This window comes from Miniopterus schreibersii (assembly GCF_964146895.1).
Source record: "Miniopterus schreibersii genome assembly, chromosome: 8".
Classification (NCBI taxonomy): Eukaryota; Metazoa; Chordata; class Mammalia; order Chiroptera; family Miniopteridae; genus Miniopterus; species Miniopterus schreibersii.
The window spans coordinates 38,965,165-38,987,772 of NC_138109.1; the positions used below are offsets into that span (position 1 = coordinate 38,965,165).

At 38.2% G+C, this 22,608-nt stretch overlaps 1 protein-coding gene across 4 annotated transcripts in view; it reads left to right on the top strand.

Moving 5' to 3' along the window:
- The first annotated feature begins 14,175 nt into the window (after window positions 1-14,175).
- ATG4C (autophagy related 4C cysteine peptidase) overlaps window positions 14,176-22,608 on the top strand; it is a 55,785-nt gene continuing 47,352 nt past the window's right edge. Inside the window, exon 1 of one of the 4 annotated variants that reach the window (XM_081144406.1) lies at window positions 14,176-14,325. The gene's annotated coding sequence lies outside the window, so the exon portion shown is untranslated. Of the gene's footprint in view, window positions 14,411-22,608 lie in introns of all 4 variants that reach the window. The other 3 variants (XM_081144403.1, XM_081144404.1, XM_081144405.1) reach the window with 3 other exon arrangements.

The following is a 22,608-nucleotide window of genomic DNA, read 5'->3' on the forward strand; positions in this document are numbered from 1 at the left end:
ATAAACATAGTAAGAACAGACAATATATGTCCAGCACTGGTTCATTAGCTATTTTGCCCCAAAGTCAAGCAGCTAATAAGTGTCAGAGCTTGGATTCAGACTCAAGTAATTTGACTGCAATGTCTATACCCTTAACCATAAGCAGATTTTTAAGAAATCTATTGAATTCATATTATGTAATCACCATTGTTATGTCTTACAGAGATACCAAGGCAAATTTTAGAAAGCTACAGTTAGGATGAAAATGCAAACATAGATATTTAATATAGATAATGTGGTAAGTTAATTAATATATGCAAAGGGTGCTCTGAGAACCGTAATGGAGAGGCACTCAGCTCAGCCTAAGGAAGAAAGAAGGGGATAGTGTCTTAGCCTGTTCTCCTAATCACAGCATTAACCACATTAAAATGTAATTGCTTGTTTACTTTTTTAGACTGCAAGCTCCCTGAAGTCAGGGGCTATGTTTGCTCCCCCCGCCCCCGATATATTGGACACTTAATAAATATTTGTCTAATGAATAAAGGTAATTCCGTATTGCAAAAAAAATCTGAGACAGAGTGATGAGAGATCAACCTGAAGGATGTGCAAAGGTCCTGTTCAGAGCCTTCATACACTATATTCAGGATCTATTCTGTTGAACTCTTCTGCTCTCCCCAAATGATCTCACATTCCTCATGGTTTTAAAACTCACGTGACTTTTGATCTATCGCCAGAACTGTCGTGAAGCAATTCCTAATGCGCGCTTGGAGCATCTAAGCAGGATGTCCTGGAGGTACCTGAGACTTAAGATAGTAACATATTCAAAGAGAACACATTTCCTCCTCCATCACCAAATCTGTTTCTTCACCTGTATTTTTTTAGATATAATTTAAATATTATTAAAATTAACTTTTTAAAAAATATATATTTTTATTGATTTCAGAGAGAGGAAGGGAGAGGGAGAGAGAAACATCAATGATGAGAGTCACTGATCCGCTGCCTCCTGCACGTCCCCGACTGGGGATCGAGCCCGCAGCCCGGGCCTGTGCCCTGACCGGGAGTTGAAACTTGATCTCCTGCTCCATGGGTTCACCCTCGACGGCTGAGCCACGCTGGCTGGACTAAAATTCACTCTTTTGAAGTGTACAATTCAGTGTTTTAGTATATTCACTAAACATATACAGCATATGTACAAAATATACAGTACAGTAATAGTGGTTAAATAAAAAATTTGGAACAACTTAAATAGTTTATACAGGGGAATAACTAAGTAAATTATAACATGCCAATGGAATGCAATGCAATCCATTAAAGAATCAGAGTTACTAACTGGAAAATGCTCAAAGCGAATTACCAAATCAAAATAATTAAGCTATAATATTTTATTATGTTTGCTATAAAATGTATTATGTATGCATACACATATGCTAAATGTATATAAGGAAAGAGATACACAAAACATATTAACAAAAGGTTACCACTTGGCCTGTAATAATGTCAACAATAAAAAAAAAGTAAAAAAAAAGGTTACCACTTGATAACCACATTATGGTTTTTAGTTTATATTTTCTTTGTGATTTTCTGGTTTTGATTTTTGCATTGATTAGAATGGTAATCTTTCTGATCTACTTTCAAGTGCACGAATTCTTTTTTCAACTATTTAGTCCACTGTTTAACCTTCCCCTTGAGTTTTTAATTTAATTGGCTACATTTTTTATTTCTAGAAAATCTGTCTAGTCTTCTTCAAATCTATCTGGTCTTTTAAAACAATATGATTTTTCTTCTTTTTTTTATTTTTAAAATCACTTTAAACATTCTTATTTCATAGGTCCTATTGAATAAGTAAATTTCCAGATATTCTTGGGTTTCTAAGTACTTGTGTTTGCTATCTCACTCATGATAAACTGTTTCCTTCTGTGTTTTTTTAAATGGATTGTGACCACACCTTAAACAGAATAGAAATTTTGTTGTGGCCTGACTTTAAGGTGTGTTCTTTCAGGAAAGTTTTATAATTGCAGTCAATTCTCATTATTTGTGGATTCCATATCTGCAAATTCACCTACTTTCTATAATTTGATTATGACCCCAAAATCTATAACCATGGCTCTTTCTTTGTCATTGGTGGACATGCTCATGCATGGAGTTTTTAAAAATACGAGTTCCCTGCTCACATTCCCAGCTGAGGTCAAGAAGGTGACACCCGGCCCTCCTGTTTCAGCTCTCATATGGTAAACAAGTGTCCTTTTCGTGGTATACTTATTGCTACATTTTTTATTTTTCACATTCTTGGGCTTTTTGTTGTTTGAAATGGCCCAGAAGCTAGTGCTAAAGTGCTGTGTCTGGTGTTCCTAAGTGCAAGAGGCTACGATGTGCCTTACAGAGAAAACATCTGTGTTAAAAAAGCTTCATTCAAGGCGTGAGTCATAGTATGTTGACCATGGGTTCAATGTTAGTAAATCAATAATATATATGATATAAGGTGTCTTTAAACGGAAATAAACATAAAACAAGATGATATAGACAATGAAATAGTAAAGTCATGTTAATGCAGAGTAAGAAGTATGTGTCGGGAGGGAGCAGATAGGTAGTTTCAGTGTTACCGTCCAAGCTGTGGTGATGGTGGGGAGATGTTTTGGTTTTTCAACTCATTTTATATCAACTTCTCAACTTGACGATCTCTGCCATGCATGGAGTATAACTCCAGACCTGAGTGAGGGCAGGCCCAAATTACAGAACCTGGAAATCTATAAAATCCCCCGTACCCTTTTTTTTCCTACCCACATTCCAGAATAAGATAGCTACATTTTCCTTCCTTCCTTCCTTCCTTCCTTCCTTCCTTCCTTCCTTCCTTCCTTCCTTCCTTCCTTCCTTCCTTCCTCCCTCCCTCCCTCCCTCCCTCCCTCCCTCCCTCCCTCCCTTCCTTCCTTCCTTCCTTCTTTCCTTCTACTTTTCACTCAGTATTTGTACATATTTTGAAGTGAGAGAATCTGTTTTTTTTTTAATTCAAAATATTATCTCTGTTACATTTTTTCAATTACAGTTGACATTCAATATTATTTTATATTAGTTTCAGGCGTACACCTCTGCTACTTTTATGACTAGGAAAACAGGTTGTTAAGTCCATATATACCCTAGACCACCCAGTTAAGATGTACAATAAATACTTTAAGCACTCTATTTTGCAAAACAGAAAAAATAAGCATTGTTATCCAAGCAATATAAAGTCGAGGGAGAGTCTGAGATGTGGATTTAGACAATTCTAGATGCAAATTCTACTTCTCTCCCTTATACCTTTGGGATCCTGAGCAAATCAGTGAACTTCTCTCAGCTTCACTTTCCTCAGCTCTACAGTAAGGACAACATGCAGAGCTGAGACTAGAATAAATTGAGTATTTGCTACGGTATAAACAACTAAGAGTTTCAAGCAATAGCTCCGAAAGTGTGGCCTGCAGACTTCAGGGGTTTCCAAGACCCTTTCAAAACATTTGCAGTCAAAACTGTTTTTGTAATAATTCTAAGAAATTATCTGTCTTTTTTACTATGTTGCCATTTGCACTGAAGTACTGGAACTGAATAAACATGATCCTTCCCAGCTTTTGTGTTTCTGTAGAGAAATAAAAGAGAATAAATATCAAGAAGAATTCTTTTCTGGAGATGCCTTTTTATTTTAAAATACATACATCTGATGTTTTTATTCTTTTATTTAAAGTTTTGAGATATCAAGATTTAATATTAATATCAACTTAATATTAATATTAAGTGGGTAGCCTCTTTCTGGGCCTTCCTCCAATTGAAAGTTTGAGACCCTGCTTTTAGATCAAATGACAAATTGCCACTATTAGACTCTTTCCTCTTCCTCCAAGAGCACTGAATTGAGTCTCCAAACACCCCAAATAGTTAATTTTTTATTGTGCAAGAGAGAGCAAGAAAGAGAGAGAGAGAGAGAGAGAGAAAGAGAGACTATTTTTAGATTCAGAAGAATCTGAAATTGGGCCAGGCCGAAATTTAGACTAACAGATGTAATGTTTATGAGCAGTATTTAACTTCCTGTCTTTCCCTGGAAAGAGTGTAAGGTAAAAAACAACAACACATTCTTTAAAAAAAAATTATGTTTACGAATAGTCCCTAATAGCATGGAAATGTGCTTTATGTTTTAATGGCAAGTGAAAACAGCTGGATAAAAAGCTATGCTGGTAAAATAATCACAACTCTGTCAAACAAATGAAAACTACACTTAGAAAAAGTAACCAAAATGTGAACCATCGTTGCCTTTAGATGATGACATTTTGAACGATTTTTTTTTCTTACTGCTTTTCTCCCTTAAATACATCATTTCTGCCACCAGCACCAGGTAAGAGGAAGCACTGTTTTAAGTCCACATGTCGTAGAGGCCAGGCATATAATATACCCACAAAAATCATACTAAAAACACAAGAGTATCTTTCTCGTCTACCTGGCTCTCGGCACTAAGGCAGTGCAAGCCCTCTCCCTGAACATCCGCTCTCATGACTAACAGCGTTCAGGCCCCAGGGAAATGCTTTTCCACAGTCTTGCCCCACAAAGGCAGCTGTGTTTAAATGCTGTCATGCTGGTGGCGACATGGAAGATAAACACTGCTTCAGGGTGTGGAGAGGATTTGAGTGGCAAAATGTTTAGATAGGAAAAAAGACTTTCAAACATTTTCTCTCAGAAATTATGAATGGAATAGATTCCCTTGCATAGTAAAGAATCATTTTGCAATATAGCTAGGCATTCGCTTCCTTGCTTTTGCTCTTATTCCAGTTTGTGGTTCCAGGGTACTTATGAATTAGCATGGTATTTGCAGCCACTGCATGTGGTGACTGAGGTAGGTATTTCTAAAAGGGCCTCCAATGATTCCCATCTCCTTGTACGTGTGCTCTTGTGTGATCATCTCCCCTTGAGTGAGAGCTAGACTCAGTGGATTGTTTCTAATAAGTGGAATACGGCAAAAGTAATGGGATGATAATTTCATGATTGGATTTTAAGACTCCGACTTCCTTCTTGCCTGCAGACTTTCTCTGTTGCTTTCTTGGCTCACATGCTCTGGTGAAACAAGCTGCTATTGTTGAGGAGGCCCACGTGGCAAAGAACTGAGAGTGACTATGGCCTACAGCCAGCAAGGAACTGAGGCCCTCAGTCCAACAACCGCAAAGAACGAAATCCTGCCAACAACCACAGAACGGACTTGAAAGCACGTTCTCCAGTCATGACTTCAGATGCCACGGCCAACACCTTGGCTGCAGCCTTGTCAGAGGCAGAAGACCCAGCTATGTCATGCCCAGATTCCTAACCCACAAAAGTGGTAAGATAATAAATGCTGTTTTTCAAAACCACTAAGATGGGTAGTTTGTTATATAAAATATATAACTCATACAGTGGCTGAGAAACATTTTGCAATTTTAAACATTATATATTACTCATTTTAAAATATATATATATTTTATTGATTTTGGATAGAGGAAGGGAGAGGGAGAGAGAGACAGAAACATCTGTGATGAGAGTCATTGATCAGCTGCCTCCTGCAGACCCCTTACTGGGGATTGAGCCCGAAACCTGGGCATGTGTCCTGACCAGGAACCACGATCTCCTGGGTCATAGGCAGATGCTCGACCACCAGACACGCCGACCAGACTATACTGTATATTACTCTTAAATGTATAAAATCTAGGTCTAAATATAAAAATATATTTTATTTATCATAAAAATATGATTAGTGATGTTGAACATCTATTCATGTACTTATTGGCCATCTGTATATATCCTCTGAAGAAATGTCTATTCAGGTCCTTTGCCCATCTTTTAGTTGGGTTGTTGCCTTTTTGTTATTGGTCTGTAAGTTCTTTATATATTCTAAATACTAGACCCTTTTCAGATATACTTGCAAATATTTTTTCCCATTCTGTGGATTGTCTTTTCACTTTCTTCATAGTGTCCTTTGATGCATGGATGCTTTTAATTTTGAGTCCAATTTATCTATGCTTTCTTTTTTTGCATATGTTTTTGGTGGACTATCTGAAAGGCCATTACCAAGTCCAGGTCACAGAGATTTATTTGTATGGTTTCTTCTAAGAGTTTATCATTTTAACTTTTATATTTAAATCTTTGATCCATTTTTAGTTAATTTTTTAATATGGTATGAGGTAGGAAACTAATTTTATTCTTTATATACATATACACACACATATATATGTTTTTTATTGATTTCAGAGAGAGGAAGGGAGAGGGAGACAGAAACATCAATGATGAGAGAATCATTGATTAGCTGCCTCCTGCATGGCCCCTACTGGGGAAAGAGCCCGAAACCCAGGCATGTGCCCTGACTGGGAATTGTACCGTGACTCCCTGATTCATAGGTTGATGCTCAACCACTGAGCCACACTGGCCGGGCCCAACTTTATTCTTTTACATGTTGAGGAGACTATTCTTTTGCCATTGAATGATCTCGGCATACACTGCTTTTTTCTGCATTGTTTTTTATTGTGGTAAAATACACATAAGATTTACTATTATAACCGCTTTAAGTGTAGATTTTAGTAGTATCAAGTACATTTATATTATTGTGCAACAATTACCATCATCCATCTCCAGGACTTATCTCATCTTACAAAACTGAAACTCTATACCCATTAAATAATAACTTGCCCCCAGCCCTTGGCAATCACCATTCTACTGTCTGTCTCTGTGAATGTGACTACTCTAGGTACCTTATGTAAATGGAGTCATATAGTGTTTGTCTTTTTGTGATTGGCTTATTTCACCCAGGATAATCCTTTCAAAATTCACCCATGTTGTAGTGTGTCAGATTTCTTATTTTTTAAAGGCTTAATAATATTCCATTGTATCTATATACCACATTTTGCTTCCCCTTCATCTGCTGATGACGCCTGGGCTGTTTCCACCTTTTAGCTATTGCGTATAATGTTGGTGTGACATGGGTGTACAGTATGTATTTTTTTTATTTGGGAGAAAAACTTTTCCCAGAGGCTCCCCAGCAGACTTCCCCTTACATCTTATTGCCTGGAATTATGTGACACATTCATGCCTAAACCAAGAAAGTGGGCCACAGCCCTGTCCGGGTAGCTTAGTTAGTTAGAGCATCGTCCCCATACACCAGGGTTGCGGGTTCAATCCCTGGTCAGGGCACAAACAAGAATCAACCAATGAGTGTATAAGTAAGCAGGACAACAAATTGATCTCTCTCTCTCTCTCCCTTCCTCTCTCTCTGAAATCAATACACTTAAAAAATTATTAAAAATAAAAGAAAGGCCACAATGTTTGATTTAGAGTCTAAACTTTAGGCAAATCGTAGTTTAGGGCTTGTAGGGCTTGGGGAAGTATCCCTCCCTGAAGCTCTTGGCCTTGAAGAGAAGGGGGCCTTCCATTGTGAGGGAAGGGTGCGAGTGTTGCAAGCAAGTCAGCTGCTCCCTGCGCCCGGGTTAGGGCGGAGCACAGGTTCGCACAGGGGCTCGGTTTTGAAACCTGGAGGCTGGTGAGTGCCGTCTCACTTCCCTGTCGTCCTTCGTCACCGTCTTTCTTTTTGTGCCCTCACCTGCGCTTCCCTTCCCAAGACCCAGCGTCCCGCTGCTTTTCTCCCTTCAGATATTTCCGTCCTTCCTCCGATGCTCCTATTTGCTACATCCTGATTCTCTTCACAGAACTCTTGCCTCGCTCCTTGGTCTTCAGGCATCTTGACTCTTTCCTGACGATTCTGTCCCCCTGCAACTTTCTTGAATTTATGCTTTTTTGTCTTTTTGGTCTCATTTATTCATGAACACCACATCCGCAGCCCACGGATGAGTTCAGCTCTCTCCTCATTATTTAGTGCCATATAATCCAGCGGTCCTTTGCCTTGATGTAAAAAGCCTATTCCTTAAAGGGTTTCAGGACATTTGCATGTATCATTCCCCACCTTACCTCATCTCTGTCACATTTTGGCTGGCTGGCTACTAGCTCAGATCCCCATCCACCTGGCTCACAATCTTATCCGTACCCATGGTTTCAACTGTCATCTAAAGCTGAGGACTCCCCATGCTAAACGCTCAGCTCAAATCTTCCTTTTAAGCTCCAAATCTAATTGCCCCCCCTCCCCCTGGGCATAGCTATCTGACCGCTCCAAAGCTTTCCTAACTCAACACTTGGAAGGTTGAAAAACAGAAACCTGGGATTCTCCCTTGATTCCTTCTCTCCCTCACATTTCCTCTTGATTCTATTGTCCTAATGCTCTGACTTGTTTTTTTCTCTTTCCTTATCACTATTCAGATATCCCCCCCCCCCCCCAAACCTGAAATATAAAAACAATCTCCCAACTGGTCTTTCCAGTCCAAGCCATTTTCCATAATACTGCAATCAGCAGGCTAAAATGCAATCTAATTATGTCATTCCCGTTCCCTAAATGGTTCCTTTTATAACCAGGTTAAACGCCAAGATTCTTATCATAGTATACAAGGCCCCTTTATGAAACAGCCCCAGTCTGTCTTTCCAGCCTTTCATTGGACCACTCCCCCATTCTCATGCTCTAGTTATAACGAATTTATGGGTTATACTAAACTGGTTGAATTTCCTTCTTCTGAAGCTAGTTAATAATTATTTTTGTCATTTAAGTTATCTCAAAGGATTCCCTCCTCTAGGATTCCTCAATTTGAGAGTAACTGACACTTCTTTTTCTCATAATACCTTGTCCATACCTCTATTATAACATTTATCACACTGTATTGGAGACCATAAATTCCATAACTAAATTCTCTCCATATTTCCAGGTTTTAGCACGGTGCTGGATGTTTAATAGGTACTAGCCGTGAATAGGTTCTGCGCTGCATTTTAAGGCTAAGGTTTACTTTGTAGCGCTTGTGAAGTGTGACTATGAAAAGAAACGGGCAGAATAATATTGCATTTAGGAGGGAAGCTGACTCCACTGAAGATGCTTTCAAAATTGTGGGGAACCTGTGAATGTTTGCCGGCCAAGGTGCAGGGAGCAGTGGAGAGAGAGGCTGAAGACAAAAGTGAGGTGACAGAAATAAGGTCACTTGGAAAGGAGGAAAGTTTTCATCAAATTCTGCCTAAAATAATGTTTTAGCCTTTCAAAGTCTAAAGGTAGTCGCCTCATCAAGGCTGAGTTCAATTTATCTCAAAATAATATCCTTGATCAAGTGCTCACTGTACACATTTTCTTATTAAACAGAACCTTCATCTTTCCTAGGCCTTGGGGGATGGATAAGAAGCACACTAGGTAAGGCCCTGGTCAGGTAGCTCAGTTGGTTAGAGCATCATCCCCATATGCCAAGGTGGCAGGTTCAATCCCTGGTCAGGGCACACACAAGAATCAAGCAATGAATGCATAAATAAGTGGAACAACAAACTGATGTTTCTTTCTCTCTCTCTTTCTCTCTCTCTCTCTTTCTCTCTCTCTCTCTCTCTCTCTCTCATCAATAAATTTACAAAGTATACTAGGTAGAAGTTAAGGACACTAACAAAAATGTGGAGCTCTATTGCAATCAGTATGCTACTAGAATGGCTAGTATGCTCTCCAAGTACATCATGACGTTTTAGAAACAGCTTGACACTTAACACAAATGTGTTTTATATATCTATGTGTTGTTATCAGAAAGGGGGCCTGGGTCTTTGTGGGACTGCCTTGGGCCGGCCGGTAGTGTGTGGGTTCTTGACTTCATGAAGGAAAGAATTCAGAACTTCACTCCAGGTAATTTTGAGAGTACATTTATTAAAGCTTGGGACAGTGAAACAAGGAAGGACCTAGGATAGAAGAAACAACAGGAGAGAACCTAGGCAGGGCTGCTTTGGTTCTCTAAAAATGTTATAGGAAAGAAATGAGCCTAGGCAGGGCTGCTTTGGCTCAATGAGAAGTCAGAGAAAAGGGAACTTTGGAGACAAGTTCAGGGGGTTAGCCCAGGATGAGCTGCTGCTGCCCATTGCTCCCCTGGTTGCAAGTCTAGGAGATGCATGCCTGTGGGGGAAGAAGGGGAGGGAAAGGCGTGGACATGCTCCAGTGAGGGAGAGCACACTGAGTCCTTTTTTTTGAGGATTTTTGAAGGCTGGGAGTTTAGGAAAGGTCTTAGGAGAGATCTCAATAAAATGTTCATCAACTTTTCCAGGCATGCCATTTTGAGGTCATGTTCTCCACTGATTGTTAACACCAGGGCAGGGGGTCATTAATAATTGCAGCTGCTCCTGGTGTTGTCCAACAGGTTTTGCTGCTTTTCTGGGTCTGGAGCCAAAATTTAATTGAGGTCTAGATATTACTTCTAGGGAAGAAGGGTCAGGGGGTCTAAACTGTATGACCAGTGACATGCCAGAGGAGGCAAGGCCACCCTGGGGGAGAGGTCCAGAACCAGTTTTGCCTGTTGATAGGCACCAGGGACTTTCTGCCCTAGTGACCTTCTGTATCTGGCTGTAAATTGCTTGGCCAGTTTTTTTCAGCTGTCTCAGTTTCCCCATTCCACTGGCCAAGGAATTTTTCTAGCTTCTTACTATCCTGCCTCATGTATATACACAGCAGTAAATTGCTGTCTTTCATTATTTTTGAATGTAAAATTCTGATTAATCAAATATTCTGGTTTTAATAGCTATTTTATTATATAGTCTGAATTATTAATTAAAAAATAGCTTATGTTAAGACTACAAAGTATAAATGAGAAGGGAGTTTCAGGGCTTCAGACATCACTGTGAACTCCCACAAACAGTTATGGAGTGCCCAGTCACTCTGTACAAAGTACTGTGCTTAAAGCTGAGAGTGACGCAGATGTTCAAGATGTGGCTCCTGCCCCTTAGAAGGTATATTGACTATTATAGAGTTCCAATTAACCAAATGAATAAGTGCTTATTAAAAGCTGAAGCCACACGTTATTTTATTTTTTCCATTCTGATGAAGCTCTTATCTTCTTTTCATTTCCCTTTAAATCTTTCCTAATTATCAAAACTGTCTGTGCTTCAGAAACAGACTGTAGCGCCTAGGCAGAGTGCTTTGTCCCTAGCAGCACTCATGGTCTATTTGTTGAACTGAAATGAACATCTTGTCCAATTTGAACTCTTGTGTGATTGGCAATTGGCTGAACTGGAAATTCAAAGATGCATTTACAAGAGAGAATACTGCTAAGCACCACAGCTGCAAGAATCTCTTTTAAAAACCTAAATTCTGTTACATAAATTATGTATTCTTTAAACTTTCTTCCACATTCATTTACCCAATTGATCATTGAAACTGCTTTAGAAATATGGGTATCAAATATTTAGCATATTTTTAAAGCTTCCTTAATAACATCCCTAATAAGTGGATGCAATTATGTATTTATTTACTACAAACACCTATGAATAGAAGATAACCTAATTATAGCTTATCATTACTTCTGAATCATTCCAAAGGAAATGTTTTCTCTCTCTGTGTTATTGTTTTGGTGCATGAGTATGGAAAGCAGCAGATTGTTTTCCATGATCATAGATTTTAAATATTTACTTGCTAGTGCTGCATAATTTAGCACACCAGAGTCAAAGGCAGTTTGTATGGTAGCTGATGCCATGTCAGTGTTACAGAATGTAATTTCCCTCTGTGACTTCTATGTGAAGTTGTAAAATTGGAAACTATTCTAATCTGTTTTCTAAGCAATTAAAATGTTTTGCTATAAATCCATAGAAAACCAACGTTTGTGGTATACACACATTTTTATTTTGTGTAATTACCATCTACTTTATTTTGAGAATCCAGGCATTGCTTCTCATGGCCTGTAAATGCACAATATAAAAAATAAAATATATTCATTCTTGAAATCCAAGTCTTTTTTTTAATCCTCACCTGAGGATATTTTTTCCATTGCTTTTTCAGAGAGAGTGGAAGAAGAGAGAGAGACAGATAGAAAGAGGAACACCGATGTGAGAGAGACACATCGGTTGGTTGCCTCCTGACCTGGGCTGGGGATTGAGCCCGCAACCAAGGTATGCGTGCCCTTGGCTGAAATCAGACTCAGGACCCTTCAATCTGCAGGCCTATGCTCTAGCCACTGAACCAAACCGCTAGGACTGACATCCAAGTCTTAATGAAAGTAACAAAAAGGCATGCACACAGCTTGTTAGATGCATGCTATCTGTCCTAAGAAATCAAAACAGAGTTCTGTGTTTTAAAAGATGGAACTGTTACCAGATTGGGCCTGGGTCAGGTCTGCCTAGGGCCTGCTGGTAGTGTGTGGGTTCTTGACTTCATGTAGGAAACATTTCACAGCACGAGTCCAGGTGGCTTTTGAGATTATGTTTATTAAAGCTGGGGACAGTGAAACAAAGGGAGGGCTTAAGGTAGGAGAATTAACAGGAGAGGAAAAGTCAGAGAAAAGGGGACCTCAGAGACAGGTTCAGAAGGTTAGCCCAGGTTGAGCTGCTGCTGCCCACTGCTCCCCTGGTTGCAAGTCTTGCGGGGTCCCTTAGAATTTAGGAGAAAAACAGAAAAGATACAGGTGTGGGCATGGTCTTGGGCAAGTGCACTATGACTCTTTTGTGGACTTTTTTATCTCTTTGGCCTGCTGGAATCTTAGGGGAGGCGTCAGGGAAGGGTCTTAACAGAATATTTATTAGCTTTTCAGGTGTGGTCCTTCAATGTGTTGATTCATCAAAATGTGTGTGTAAAGGGACCAGGGTTATTTTCTGGTTAGTTTTATTTTTAAAGAATGTTATTGAAGGGGGACTGGGAACAAGGCCTATCTGCCCCGGCACAGTCTGGAATGTGTCAACCATTTGCTGCTAAGTGTCCTTGGCTAGGGAAGATAAAATCTTATGATTTATTACCTGGCTGTAAATGGCTCAAATTGTTTGGCCTTGTCTAATTAGTTTGTCTCAGTTTCCCTTATTCCACTTGTTAAGGAATTTCCCTAGATTCTTTCTATCCTGCCTCAGAATCACAGGCTATCTAATCAGGCAAGAAAACAGTGATTTTGTTTGCTCACTCTAATAAATGTTACATTTGGATTTTGCTACATCCTCTGAATGATTGGTTAATTGGTTTCCCTACTACATAATATACAATAAATGTTCTAGTTACCTGTTTTAGTGAGAATAATGAAAAAATAAGATAATTCAAACCACTTAACACATTAAAACTTGAAAAACATTTCAAATTTAATTTTGAACTTTTAAACTCTGCATTCTGAAAGGTTTCCTTTCCCAAGTGGTTTCAGAGTCATGTAGTACAGCCTGTTAATTTTTTTACTTCTAATTCTTATTACAATTTTCCATGCAATTCAGGAGCATATCCGACAGTCCTTGTTCCAACACAATCTTGCAGACTGCAAAGTGACATAAAATTACACTTTGCATTAATTTAGTATTTCTCTCAACACCCCTTATGAGTAAGCATACAAATTTTCATTTCATAAAAAGCCTTTGCAGATTGCCATGTATTTCAATCCTTAAAAATAATCTGAATGTGGAAAACGAGTGCACACATTCCTTAATATTTTTAGAAAGTATTTACCCATAGTCATAACTACAGATTCCTTTAGAGCACCTTCACAGTAGGTGAAGGAGGGAATACTGCTATTTAACAGAGTGAGGCTTAGGAGGAAGGTCTGCATTAGTCTTAGGGATTCAAGGAGTCCGCTGAAATCCCGCTTGGGGTCTGCGGGGATAGAGGACAGAGTGAAGAATAAGTGCAGCCGGCAGGGCGTGGCTTAGCGGTTGAGCATCTCCTAGGATCCAGGAGATCCCCGGTGAATTCTGGGTCCCGGGCTCCATTCCCAGTCGGGGACCTGCAGGAGGCATCCGATCAATGACAATTTTTTTCATTGATGTTTCTATCTCTCTCGCGCGCCCTCTTCCTTCCTGTCTCTGAAATCAACAAAGGTATATTAAAAAGAAAAAAAAGAAAAAAAAAAGAGGCGCAGTGCATACTGGATGTTGTAGTTCCTGCGGCAGGCAGCGTGGTGTTGCACGGCATGCTGGGAGTTGAAGTTCAATTGCTCAGCAGACACCCAAGTGCAGGCCGAATGTGGTTTGTGTATCAGAGCCCCCGCTTACAGATGGATACTTTCCCTTGGTTGTGGGCTTGCAGCATGGTGACTGCAGCGGCTGGGGTGGCGGACAAAGGGAACAAAGGGACGGATGGAGTCGGCGGAGCAGGAGTGCCCGGGCGGCTGTTAGGGCGGCCGCCAATGGAAGGCAGCTAGTACCCCGGAAGTGGCCGATCTATTGGGTTTGAAAGAGGCCGTTCCTCTCACTACGGTGGCCAGGGAACTGGAGGCGCGGCGGCCGCGGCGCCGAGGTCGCCGTCTGCGGTGCGCGGGCTGTCGGTGGCGGCTTGGCGGCTTGCGCTAGAGCTGGGACGTTCGGCGGGTTGGTGGCTCCTGCGCGTTTTTCACACTTCTCCCGGTCTCTTTCGGTGAGGCGGTCGACTGGAGGCCAGGGGAGCCGGGAAAAGGTTGGGGATTAGTGTCTTCGTCCCCGAACGATCCGGTTTCTTGGGGGTTCTTGAGGGGGCCCTACCCTCAGGGGAGACCCTGTGGCCATCAGTTTTGGGCTCTCTGAGGGTTTTGGCTCCTCCCTCCTGTCTCCTTTCTGATGTCATTTGTCTTCTGACTTCTTGCCCTTTCTGGGCTCCGGAGCTAACGAACCCTAAGCTTGCCCGTGGGCAGCTGTCCCCTCCCTCTCCTGGTGCCTTTCCTTAGGTGTTCCCGGCGCCACCTCTTGACCCCTGCGCTTTCGCATCCGTTTAACTCTTATTTCTCCCCCATGGGAGAAGGTAAAAGAAAGGAAAAAACCAAAACAAAACCCCCAAACCGGATTCCTGAGATTGCAGCCTTCTCATTCCTCGGTCCCCCATATTTGGCCTTTGTTACTGCTCAGACCTCAGACACTCGTCTGAGTATCTTCACGCCTTTGCATCCAGCTGACTTGCAGTCGCTTCCTCTGCTGCTCGCGTCACCCTCAGCCTTCCACCTCCAGCACCTGTAAGGGCTCTTTAGGCTGCAGACTCGGGTGCGTTCTTACGATGACCGGTGAATACGAAAACGTCGGTGGGCAATCAGTTTGTCTCTGCTTATTGAGTTTACAGTTCTTAGGGTTTCTTTGGCTTACATTTTTGTTTTGTATTGATTGTTTCCCACAAGGAGCTCATTGTTACCCTATAACTTAGAGAGTATATGGCCGTACATCTCATATCCGAATTACTTAAATGGGATTTTTTTTTCTTTTCTTTACCTACCTGGAACATACGTTCCCTGTGGAACTTTTGCAGTGATTGTGTGTCAGTTAATAGCAGATAGACTCAAGGGAATACTCTTTCCTCCTTGTTTGTGTGTAATTTGTAATTAGATTATGAATTTTTGAAAGTACCCAGTGGGACTGGAAAAGCTTTGAAAGGTAAAGCCTGTGTATGGCTCAATTTACACATTAATAAAGCTTCTTCCTGGAACAAGGAAGAGTTTGAAATTAGTCCAATAATCTCATGCTATGTTGAATTAGTTATCAGTTCATTCATTGTAAAATTTTGGGGAACAGTTTAAAGTTAAAAAGTAGCCAATATACGGAATTGTATAATGTAGTAAAAAGTTAAAAAAAACAAACCCACCCATTTAATTGATGTTCTTTTCCTGTAAAATGAGTGCAAATATATTGAAAATTTTATTTGTTGTAATTTTTCATGAGGTATTTCTGTATATTTGACAGATATGGTAAAAGAGCATTGTATACTATTCACTGATTTTTGTAGACAGAAATTATTGTAGTTCCTGGCTTTTTGGGGACCACGTAACCCAAATAAGTGTGCAACTTTTCTATTCTGATTATTGCACTATAGAAATTTTAATAATAAATTTGTTTTTCTTTAAACAATCAAATATAATCTTTATGTGTCAATAAAATAGACATATTAATACTTGTACCCTGTCAAATTGGGATTATTCCTAATTAATCAGAAATGGTTTCAGCCTTGCTTAATATTTGGGGCTAAATGTAAATATTTCATAATTACTTCACTCATGGGATTCTTTATTGGATAACTGATAAGAGGCTTGATATTATGCAAACTTTTAATATTTTTCCTGAGATTTTATTCATTTAGTAGGCATTTATTGAATACTTTTTATTATTTATCTATTAACACAAAATTATCAAAACGTTAATTGAGAGTGTCTGCTTGTCCTCAGGTCTGTACTAGATGCTGTTAAAGCATTATTGTATTTAATGGTGATAACAATTCAGTGAGCTATTGAACATTATTTACATTTAGCAGAGGAAGAAACTGAAGCTCAAAGAGTTTATTTAGTCTAGTTCTTTTCTTTCCTGACTGTAAAGATTGGCTTACAGAGCTATAAGGGTTTGTTCTCTATCCTGCAATATATAAAGAGTATTAATTCAATACATATTTGCTGAGCAGCTATTATGTACCAGATACTCTTCTAGGTGCTAGAGATAGAACTGTGAACAAAACAGATAAAAGCCCTGCTCTTAGGGAGCTTATACTCTAACAGAATGTATGAAATGTAACCTGGCCTTCAAGAAGCTGAAAAAATATAGCCAATATGCATTAGATTTTATGTGTTTTAGAATGTTCAAGCTGAAAAGAGATTAGGGAAGATTTCATGAAGAAGATAAGATTTGATTTAGAACTTAAGTAGCAAGTAGGGATTTGGTAGGTAGAAATTGGGAGGAAAGTAATTCCAGCTTGAGGCATAAAATGAACAAAATTCTGAATTGTAGGGGAGAGAGACTGGAAGGAGGGACAGGTAACTGGACTGCTTTGTATCTTCAGTTTCTTGCACGTAGGTGCACAGTGTTGATTGAATCTGAAAAAATGTTTAAATGAACGAAGCTAGAATAAGAGTGCAGCTGTGAGGCAATGGGGAATTAGATCTAGTGTTATTGTAGTAGAAATGGTAGAAAGGATGGATTTAACAGCTGTTGGTGAAAGAAACCAGTAGGCTCTGTTAATTGTTGAATGTGTGGAATAGGGTGGTGGCCAAAGGAGAAAGGAGGCTAGTTTACCAGTTTTGAACAGAGTATTTTAGATTTTCCTATTTCATCAAATCATGAGTTTTTTAAAATTCTAAGGTGCACCATTATTTTATGAGCCACTATGAAAAAAATATTGCCAATTAAAGATTGTCAACTGTAGGATGTATTCAGTGTCAGAATTAAAATATAAAAATGTGTGATCTATAAATTATGAAATAAGGTACTCTTTATGATGGTTAGTGAGCCTTATAACCACTTTACTTTTTTTGAACTATTTATAAATAAATTTGTAATCTTTGACATGCATTCAATCATGTAGCATTTATTTATTTATTAACTAGGCACTCTTCTAGGCCACAGTGATATAGTGGTCAGTAAATACATCTCTACCCTCATAGAACTTCTTGTGTAGCATGGGAGGCCAACATAAATCAAATATTCCATCAAAGAAATTTAAAGTTGCAGCTATTGTGCTATGAAAAAGTACTTGATGTAATACAGAAGAAAAACTGATTACAGGGGGGATAAGAGTGTGGCTGGGAGGGCCCAATGACAGATGATAATATCTTGCACAAAGTGGTGGTGAAGACAGATAGAAGTGGATGGATTTTAGAGATGTTTAGGAGGTAGAACTGGGTGATGGACTGGATATGAGGAATGAGAGAGAAGAAGGTGCCGTCGGCCACCACTAACTTTTCGGCTTTTTAACTGGATGGATTGTAGTATAGTTCACTGCGATAGAAAACATTGTAAGACATGCTTTGTTTGTTAATTTTTGTGTGTGTGTGGCATCAGTGTTCAAGGTTAATTTCTTACTCTTTTTTTCTCCCCTTTATGTCATTGTTTTAGTTAAGTATATTTGAGGAATGGTGTACCTGAAATAAGTTTTTTCAGTATTTTTTCTCTTGAGCAAGCAGGGATAAAGTCCTAGGTGAAAGCATTTGGAAATACGTTGGTATTTGTTTTGAATTTATATGTAACATATTCAACCATATATATGAATAGGTAACTGAATAATACAGTCATATATCATGTTTACTTTCACCTAAGATTTGGCAGTAAATTGGGCATCTGGTTAAACTTTAACTTTATTTAATTGATGTATATGTAAATATAAGTGTGTACTAGGAAAAAAAGACATGCTTTTGAATTTTCTTTGAAATATCCCTTGTGTAATTTTTGACAGATACTGAATCAATATAATCAGTTTATTATATAAATTTTACATTTCATAGTAAAGCAGTAGAGTGTATAGAGCAAAGAACATGGGCTTTGGAGTCAGACTACCTGAATTGAAGGTGTGTTTTGCTGTTTACTAGCTGCATGACCTTGCAGAAGTTATTTTGTTGTTTTAAGCCTGTTGTCTTTTAAATCTATAAGATGAGGATAATAATAATGCCTGCCTTATAGAGTTGTTCTGAGGATTAAATGAGATGGTATATATGCATAAATTAACAAAACTTCTGGTATAGAGTTTGTGTTTATTATTATTATGGTGATAGTGATATGGGGTCTGAGATCATCTGGACTCTGTGACACTTTTTTTTTAGAGTCCAGGCCAATTGTTTTGTAGAATGCTTTACAACATGAATTTGTCTGATTGTTGCCTCACAGTTTCAGGTTAAATAACTTTTTTCAAGATTGTTAATTACATAGGAGATGTTGTAAACTTTCCGTAGCATCTCATAGTTTGTCCCATTATTGGTGATGTTAAATTTGATCACTTGGGCTAGCCAGATTTGTATATTCAAAAAGTATCTTTCCCCTTTTGTACTTAATAGTTAATCTGTGGGAGTAATACTTTGAGATCATTGGATATTTTGTTTTCCAACAATTTTTTTTTTTCTGTTTAGTGGTTTTAGTAGCTGTTGATGATCCTTACTGAATCAAGCATTGCATTGGTGGTTTCCAAATAGTGGCTTTTCAATTCTCTCAATCCTATGTTTGCTGGCTATCGTCTCTAAAGAAGAGCTATTTCTCCTCTCCTTTTTATTTTAGTATCACTATGTACCCAAGGATTCTTTAAAAAAAAAAAAAATTATCCAATGTGTTACAACCTGTTATTATTCTGATGGTGATTAAATTATCTCAAATTTGGTTAGTCCCTTCCAGCTGGTTCCTGTGGCCTTTGTATATGTCCATATTGGTGTTTGAGCACATTCTTACTTTTTGTACAATAAACTATTCAGGCTCACTGTGTATATTCCTTGCTTGAGACCTGGAATCAGCCATTTTACCATGGAGTCCTGGTTCATTTTAGGGGGAAATGGTACTTAGAAACCAAGATTTGGGCGTTGACTATACAGTTAGCCCTTGAACAATGCGGGGGTTATGGGTGCTGACCCCTGTGCGATTGAAAATGCACATGTAACTTTTGACTCCCCCAAAACTTAACCACTTGTAACTTACTGTTGACTGGAGACCTTACCAAAAGCATAAACAGTGAATTAATAAATATTTTGTAGGTTATGTGTATTATATACGGTATTCTTACAATAAAGTAAGCTAGAGAAAAAGTGTTATTAAGAAAATCATAACAAAGAGAAAGTACATTTACAGTATTTATTGAAAAACATTCATGTGTAAGTGGACTAATGCAGTTGAAACCTATGTGTTTCAAGGGCCAACTGTTCTCTTGGCTACTGGAGTATCATTGTTTCTAGGCCCTGTCAATGGGGACACACACACACGTATACCGTTTTTTGAAGAAATAATGAGTTTATAGGATACCTTCCATTCAAATTCAAAACCACAGAGTTCATCTTCACCTTCTCTTAGTTCATGCTGTATCTCCCTTTTCATACAGGGAGGGTTCTCATTCCCAGCCATATCAGTACTATACTGATACTCCCTCCAATAACATTTACCAAGTAAAGATTTCCTTGCAATTTTATGTCCTTAGAATATATCCCACTAAACATGCATAGTCAAAGTAGGTGTTCAGAGTTACTTGAATTCTTTTTTTTCTATGTGATTGTTATCAATTTAAAATATTCTTTGAGAATATTATGCTAAGTGAAATAAGTCAGTCAGAAAAAGCTAAGAACCATATGATTTTACTCATATGTGGGATATAAAATTGAAACTCATAGACACAGACAACAGGATGGTGGTTACCAGAGGGAAGGGGGTGAGGGGGAGTAAAGGGTAAAGGTGGCCAAATATATGGTGGCTGAAGATACTTGACTGTGGGTGGTGGGCACACAATGCAATAGACAGATCATGTATCTTAGAAATGTGCACTTGAAACCTATATGATCTTATTAACCATTATCGCCACAATAAATTTAATAATAAAAAAATACTTAAGTTCCTACCAAACTACTTTTTAATAGACTCTTTTTACAAAATCAGTTATCTGTGAAACTCCTAACACAGACATATTTTAAAACTTTATCATAGTATATATAGTTATAGGGAACTCCACAACGGTTATATCAGATAGACAGTATGCAGTTTTTTAATCTTTGTAAAGCTTTAAACTTGTAGCTCTATTTTCAAATTGATAGCATATTATTTAAAATTAGAAATGATTAGAAAAATGACATCAAACAATGCCATTTGAAAGCCAAAACAATTGTGATTGATTTTAAACAGTGTTCTTCTTTTGACTGATGATACAATTCAAGCATTAATCCTTAACAATAGACATAATTGTTTGGGGTACTTTAACTCATTCCTAAGAAATATGGCTAGTGTTGTCCTGCATTTTTACCCAGAATAGAAAGATTTATGTTATTTTTAAGTCCTTGTTCTTTGTATTTGAAGAATGCCAGTTGTGACTATGTGTTACCCTGTAACACATATATTCACACATATTTTTTATGTGCAAATATTTTCATTGGAAAGGGAAAAATATTTCTCTTACAAATTATAACCCTTTTTATTTCTGTCGTGAGACACAACCATAAACAGTCTTGATTTCTGGTTAGTTATAAACATCTTGCTTATTATAATGTAAGGTTAATGAGAACAGGAACTGGGTTTCATGGTTCACTGTACTTCTCATAGTGCCTTACAGAAGTAACCACTCAAATACGTGATGAATAAAAAAATGTGATATTTTATATTTAAAAGACATGTAATTACTAGTCTCAATATGGATATACCTGTTCCTTGGCAAAAATACTTAATGGAATGGGACTTGGAAAAGAGCTTATCATATTTAATGGAATGGGACTTGGAAAAGAGCTTATCCGTATTGTTACAAAGCTCAAAATCACTGTCTCAAACTGAATTCTGCATCTCCTTAACCTTCTCCTCTTGGTTCCCTGTTTCTGTTAATGGCATCCTTATTCTAGACATCAGACCTGAAATCTCTGTATGTGGGCATATAAACATTCATATGTATGGGCGTCCCTCCCAAAATGTATACACACTTTAACAGCTGATAACTCACTTAATTTTCACTCCTTTTCAGGTTTAACTGATTTGAAATAATAGGTGAAGCCAGACTAAGCTTTGAACAAAGAAAATTTGTCCTAAAGTGCTACTAGACTTTTTTATGGGGATTCATAAAAGATAAAGTTATGGTACAAAACCGGAAACAATCGACAAATTGAGGGCACACAAATACCGAATGAAATGATTCTTGATGTTTGGGATTCCATTGCTTCGCATTATCAGTAATGCCTGGACCAGAATAGTCATCAGTTTGAAAACAGACATTGACAAAAAAATTATTCATTTCTGTAGATTCTTTTAAATTTTGAAAATGAACTAACTGTATCTTAATAAACACTGACTTTATAATCATTGAAAGTGTGTATACATTTTTTTGGGACATCTTATATTTGTATGATGTTGCTAGTTTTACCATCTCAGCTTGTTGCTTATATCTCCTTATTTCTTACCCCTTTACCAATAACCTGATTGAGGCCCTCATTACCACTCATATAACATATGAGTGAAGGAACTGAGAATATATAATGTGAAAAAGAGACAATGAAGGTGGGGGGGAGTAGAAGGTATGTCTTTAAATATCTGATATGCTCTCACATAGAATAGGGATTAGTTTCAGAGGGCACAAACGGGACCAGTTCATGGAAATTAAAGGACACACAGACTTTTGGTTCCGTATGTCTTTCAAGCAAGTGTGGTTGTTTAAAATTAACCAATATCATGTAGATATATGGATACTCTAGAACAGTTATGTTAGCTGATGCCCTAACCACTAAGCCAAACTGGCTAGGGCAATATGTTACTTCTTACATGTAGACTGCATATTTAATAGTTTTTAAAGTTGCACTTTAAAGTATGGAGGCTGCAAACGTTCATATTTACCTCGGACTCATCAGAGATTACTAAGGTCCTGACATAATTAAAATTTGTTTATCAGACTGCAGTAAATATTATGTTCTAAGAGGTAATGATTAAGATAAGAAATGCTTAAGACAGCTCAGATATTAAAAATTCTTACTGTGGTGTTCAAGTAAATGGTTAAAGTCACTTAAACTCTTTCTGTCCCATTTAGGTTGGTTATGATGACAACTTTACAGTCTGTGAACATATAATGCTCAGTGCTGCACAAGTGCAGAATTTTGCCTATTGGAACTTGATCCAAGTCATGTGTGAGGGTAAATGAATATCTGCTCAGTACTTAGTTTCTTCCATAGATGTTTTTCTTTTTCAATTTAAGAGGAGAACACATAAATAGTACGTTCT